Here is a 6,573-nt window from a genome sequence, read left to right as displayed (position 1 = left end):
CCCGTCAAAGAGACATGGAGGGCCCAAGGGGGGTTCCTGTGGTCTCTCCGTGGTGGCAGCCCCCAGTTTACACAACTATATCCCGGCAAAGTGTGATCCCCTGAGAAAGACGGGGAGGAAGGAGGCAGGCAGGCAGGATCAGGAAGGAGAAAGAGGTGGGAGAAAAACAGAGAGTGCAAGGATGCAGGAATCAGAAGGGAAGAAGAAGAAGAGGGGGCAGAAGAGGATTAAGGGAGAGGAAAGGGCAGCACACAATTGGGGAGAAAAAGAGGAGCAGAGGAGAGGGAGGACAGCGTATCCAGGCAGGGAGGGAAGAGAGAGAAGACTGTTTACACACATGTACCAACAGCCAAGGAGTATTTCTCCGGCACACTGAGCAGTCATTAATGTATGCAGCAGTGTAACAGTTCCTGGTCTCCCTGCAGCTGGGTGTCCCAGCTCCCTCCCGCAGTCTGCTCGGCTTCCCCTCCCTCGCCTCCCACATATAGCAGCCCCAGAGTTCATCAACACCCCGGGAAAGGCAGGGGAGCTTGACCCATCCGTCTCCTGCTCTCTCTCTCTCTCTCTCTCTCTCTCTCTCTCTCTCTCTCTCTCTCTCTCTCTCTCTCTTTCTTCTTCTTCTCCCCCCAACCCCATTCCCCACTGTCTTCTGTTGATCCCTGCCAAAGTCCTTTGCGGTATTGTCTGACAACAACAACTCCTCTCTGTCATTCCCTCTCTCTTGCCCCTTCTCACTCACGCAACTCAGCATCAGCTTCCTAGACACTATCAATGAGGATGAGGATGGATTTTTTTTATAAAAAAAATGAGAGAGAAAGAATTCCAAAGAGAGGAGCCTGGGCAGGGACTAGCAGGCAGTTCCCAAAACCGATCCGCTGCTGGCGTCCCCCTCGCTGCCTCCCCCCTCCCTCGGCGACCCTTCTCCTCCTCCCCTCCGTCCATCTCGTCATCCGAGCTCTCCTGTCCCGTGCCAGGATCGAAGCCGGGTGCTGGGAGCCGGGCGGGCGAGGAAAGCGAGTCTGTCGCGGGAAGAGGCTGCACAGCTGCGACAGATCAACCCTGCCTTGTCTGTCTTTTGGTCTCTTTCTCTCTCTCTCTCGATTTTGCTGAGTCCTCATCTTTGCTGGATTCCTGATGTAATTGACTTCCCCTCCCACCCCCCTTTCACCTGTCAGCAGTTTTCCCGTTTGGACAATGTCGCGCGGTCAGGGGTGGCTGTGGGTAGAGGAGGAGAAGGGGAGGGGGTGGAGAAGAAGAGGAGGAGCAGGGGGGTGTAAGACTGAAAGAACCCCCCCTCTCTCTCCCTATCCCACACGCTTTCCAACTGGGAAAAGCAGCCTGCTGATATCCCCACGCTTGCTTGCTTGCCTGCCTGCCCATTTAGCCGCCCATCCATCCATCTCCGGAACAGAGGAGGAGGAGGAGGCGAGACTACTCACAAGGAGGGACTCGGGGAGTTGCTGCATCTCCAGCTCAGCACTGCCTCCGGCTCTTCTTCTTTTTCCACAACTGGAGTTGGTGGAGGAAGGGAGAAGGGGAGAGGGGAGCGCCTCAATTCCCAATCAGGGCAAGGCGCGCGCACACGCTCATGATTAGAGCCTTGACTGCCCAGCTCCACTTCACCTCGGCCAGGCGCGCTCGTTGGTGTGCTCTCGCGCTCTCTCCTCCCCTGCTGCCGCCCTTCTGGCCCCAAGCGCGCGGTGTGTGTGTGTGTGTGTGTGTGTGTGTGTGTGTGTGTGTGTGTGTGTGTTCGCGGACGCGCGGGCGCGCACGCGTCGACCTTCTACGCGGGAAACCAATACCCGTAATAATCCCATCTCAAACCCACTCAACTCCCACCTACCTTGTGGAAACGCGGGCCGCCCCCCGCGTCCAGGCGCAGGCATCGCCAGCTGAATGCCGTCCAGTTGGTCCACAGCGGTGTTTCAGAAGCAACGGGGAAGCGGAGGGGTCGCTTGTGTCCGGGGCGTGCAGAAAGTCCCTCAGGCAGCAGGCCCGGTCCGGGCCTCCGTGAGCGACGCGCATGCAGACACGGGCACGCCGTCCAACATGGAGGTGCGTGGCCAGCAGCACTGAGGGACTCCTGTGGCCACCCCCGCCCCGTCCCCTTCTTCAGTCTCCTGTGGGGAGGAGGGTGTTGCCCTGCTGACGCCAGCGCCGAGGGGCAAGGGGCGCTCTGTGCGCCGCTCCAGTCATGGGGAAGAGATCGAAATTGGATAAAGATCGAATGTCGCCTGCGCGGGCGGCGGACGGACACACGCAGACACGTATCTGTACAGCCGTGTCAGAAGCGCCCCGCTGGCCCACAGAGCTGGGGAAGTCTCACAAAAGAAGGGGAAATGGGAGCTGGAACCCGTTTCCTGTGGAAAGATGAAGATGAGGGAGGTCAAAGAGTTATGCACACGAAAGCTCATACCAATAACAAACTTAGTTGATCTCTAAGGTGCTACTGGAAGGATTTTTTTTTATTTTCTTTCGAGAACAAAAAAGTTGAGGCCTCAGGGGATTTGAGGGTGGCGCACTCTCCGTACCCGCCCAAATACAAAGCAAACCCCGCTGACATCCCCACTGGAGAGAATACTGTATAAGAGAATACATATATTGCCAACAATTACTAGCATGAAAAGTTCATAATATTTTGAATTGAAACAAATATTCTGGGTTAAATGTAAACAAAAGGCAGGAGTAACTTTGGCTAGCTCCATTCTGGGTTTCCTTTAAAAAACAAAACAAAAGCATCACTTTTATATCCAAACAGTCTGATGGCAGTGCCAATCATTCCTTGTTTTTTTCTTTTCTTTTTAAACAGCTTCTGCTTCTGGTATTTTCCTGAATTCTTGCACTTCTTGTCAAGGTTTTGGTCAGATAATGTCCTGTTGTCCTTCTATTGGTTTGCTCTTTTAAGACTGGGATTTCTGTCCAGAGTGATTCTGTAAAATGCGTTTCCTATAAGAATCCCTTTATTCTCTGAAGTATGTCACCTTCAGTTTGACCTTTCTATATACTTTAAGAGATCCATGATAAGAGTATTTTGACTGATTTTCACTGTTCCACCAGATTCTTTGTGCTTCATTTGCGGATAAGACTATCAGAGCCACATTGGTTGTGTCAGAGGACAGCGTGCCTCTGAATACCACTTGCTGGGAATCACAAGTGGGGAAAATATTGTTGCACGCAGGTCCTACTTATGAACCTCCATAGGCATCTAGTTGGTCATTGTGAGAACAAGATGTTGAACTAGATGGACCTTTGGCCTGATCCAGCAGGGCTTCTTATGTCCTTGTGTAACTTTGAGATTCGTTTCATTTCAGTATGTTTTCTTACAATAGCTGCCCAGACATGGACAGGAAGCCTACAATGGGGACATGCTGGCAACTTCTCCTGGGGTTATTCATCAGTGATTGGTATTGAGAAATATGCTGCCTCCAATTCTGAAGGTAGCATGTAGCTAACATGACTAGCACCTATTAGTAATCTTATATTCCATGGATTTGTCTAATCTCCATTTAAAGCTAAATTGGTAGCCATTCTCACATTTTCTGATAACAGATTCTATTGCTTAACTATGCACTACATTGCCTTTTGATTTTAAGTGTGCAGTGACTAGCTTCTCTTGGAAGAAACTATTGCCCAACGCCTAACAATATTTCCTCCAGGAATCATCATCTCAGCTGCACACTGAGATTCTGAAAGCTCTGACTGGGTAGCCTGTGCATAGAGTAAGGAGCATCTCAAAAAATAAAATAAAAATGCTGCTTTGGAAGCTGTCTCAGTGTGCCCTTGTTGCATGGCATACTCGTCTGCTTCTAAATAGATAACAATACTTTGCATTTATATAGCACATTTAAAGAGTTCAAAGCACGTCACGTACATCAGTAACCCTTGCAACAGCTCTGTAAAGCAGGCCTCAAAGAATAAGTTCTATCGTACTAAGGGAAGGCCATGTCTCTAGTTACCACTTAACTGGGGGTGGGAGGATAGTCAGGAAATATCTTCAGTTCCAATATGACTTCCTGAGATACTGTATTTTCTCTCAGCTGATAGCCTTGGGGCTGTGATTTGTTCCATTTAATAGGCAGGCTGAGTTTCATTGTAGCCTGTCTCCTTTAAAAAGTGCTTATAATAAATGCCAAGAGGTTCATTTTTTATATATCAATTACCTTTCTCATGGGGTTTGTGGATGGCTACCATGAAGGATTTGTAGAATTATGTAGCCAAGATAGTACTACCAAGAGAGAGAGAGAAAGATGTATAGACATATGTATGCTAGTGAGCATATAGTGATATATTTCTGACCATGTAGATCTTGGTTTAAATCCACTTTTGGCTATAGAGACCTTGAGCAAGCCTCTGTTTAAATCAACCCAATTCTAACCACATAAAGCTATTGTCTGAGGATACCGATAACCCCATCTATGCCAACCTTAGTGCCTTTAAGGAAAAGCTGGATGAAAATTTGAAAGATGCCTGTTGATGTAAAGTATCCAGCTGTCTTCTAAAAAGTCACAGGATGGGATCTTGAGGGCAGCTTCATAGAACCTTCAGATATGGAGGGGTAAGCAATGCAGAACAGCAGCAATCCATCTCTCCTTTCTGCCACCTCCTCAAAATGCTGTACTGTTCATCAGTAGGTGGGCATGATTGTGCCTGCTGCCTCCAGGAAGTATCTGGGTGTTACCCCACCCCTCCTCTCTAGATAGAGGCTTTTAAACTACACTTCATTTTTATTTCCCATCCCAAAGGAAACTGATAATAAATAAACCAAAGGAGCAGAAGAAATGGAAAGCACTTATGGAAGTTTTACAAGTAAAAATAGTTTCCCAAACAATAAAATGTCTTTCGTAGGTGGTGAAACATTCAGTTTGAGGCTGTTGCCATTGCTTTTATCAGAGGTGGGGGAACTGGTGGTCCTCTTGCTTAGCCAAGGGAGTCAACTTAAGGCTTGGAGGCCAAATTAGGTCCTCATTCTCGGGTCCTCAGGACTCTCCCAAGGCACACCCACTCCCCCTAGGTCCCAGCCCTCACCAGCAGCCCTGTTTTGTACCCTCATGTATGTTTTTTTGCCTCTCCTTGCCTGGGAGAGGGATGTTCAACTGCGTAGAAAGGGGGTTTTGTACAAAAGGTCAAATTAACTCTAGTTACACCCACATTTGCTTCTGGCCCTGTTCACCACTGGCGTGATGTGTTCTGTGGAAGGTTGAAAAGGTTCCTTGCCCCTGCTCTAGACAGTGTTAAAATACAGCTCCCATCAGCCCCAGCTCCCATCAGCCCCAATGAACAAGGATCAACATTTTAATCCAACATTATCTGGAGTGCCACACAATTCCCATCCTTGTCTTATGTAGAGCAAATCAATAACCTCAGGTTACTCCACTTCTCACCAAGTTCACCCATTTACTTTTAAGTGCATCATATGGCAAGTAGTGGACCTTTAAGCAACAGCAGCAGAACTATACACTACAGCAATTAAATGCATAGGGTCTGCTCTCTTCTGTGTTTTGCAACACTCCTTGGAACTGCTCTTTCCATGCTGAGAATTGCTTGCCCACTTTCTTTTATGTGCCTATCACATATGCTAATGTTCAGCAAATTTGTCAACCAGGTATTCAAAGTAAGAAAGAAAATAATAATACAGTAGAATCCATTTCACTGCACGGATTTGATATAGCATATATGGCAGCAAACAGTACTGTACTCCTGCTGAGGCTGTCAAGTGTTTATTTATTTCAGACAGGCCCAAAAAACCATGCACGACACAGAAGAAATAGGTCATGTGACTGCATTCTGGTAGGGAGACCGTGTTTTTTAAAGACAAGCATAGCCTCTCTGTAACAACTAAACAACATATGTATCTTGCATATATTTAGCAAACTATCGGGTTGTATCCAATTACGTCAGGGTAGACCCACTGAAATCAATGAACTTGAAAGTTTGTCAAGTTCACAGATTTTACTTAAGTCAGATACAACCTATCATTATCAAAATTTTGAAGTTGCTTCTGTAGCACAGGCATAAGCAACAATTCTGTTTGGGGCCTGTGGTGGCGCTATACGTGTGGCTTAATGAAATTTAGATTAAGAACCAAGACTGTATTTGGAGAGGCAATTGATTTGCTTGCTCCATATGGGAATCAGGCATCATAAATCAAATTACTCTTGAGTAGAAAGCACCTCTGTCCATCCTCCTCCCTCAGTCTTCTCCAGTCAGTCTTTTGCTGCTAGCTCTCCCCATCTTAAGCAGCAACAAGGAACATTTTGCAGACTCCAGCACAGCAGCAGCAGCCGCCTCATCTTTCAAGAAGCAATGCACTTCTCAAGGAAGGTGTAGTTTCAATAAACAAAATGTCAAACCAACTGCAGGTCAATTGTGTTCTTTTAAAAGGATATACCAATTCCTAGCAGATGGGCTATGTGGGATGTACAGCCATTGCAGAGTGTGTTGCCAGCAGCAGCATTGAGGGCCTGGAAAAGATTAGTTTGTTGCCTAAATAGAATTACATGAAACCCAACAATTCCATTGCAAAACCTACTGGTAGAGCAGCTCTGGAAACTACAGGGCCATTCCATCAAGAGG

Source organism: Zootoca vivipara, chromosome 1 (assembly GCF_963506605.1).
Source record: "Zootoca vivipara chromosome 1, rZooViv1.1, whole genome shotgun sequence".
NCBI lineage: Eukaryota > Metazoa > Chordata > Lepidosauria > Squamata > Lacertidae > Zootoca > Zootoca vivipara.
The sequence above is the reverse complement of the archived record's forward strand: the minus strand, read 5'-3'. Positions refer to the sequence as shown.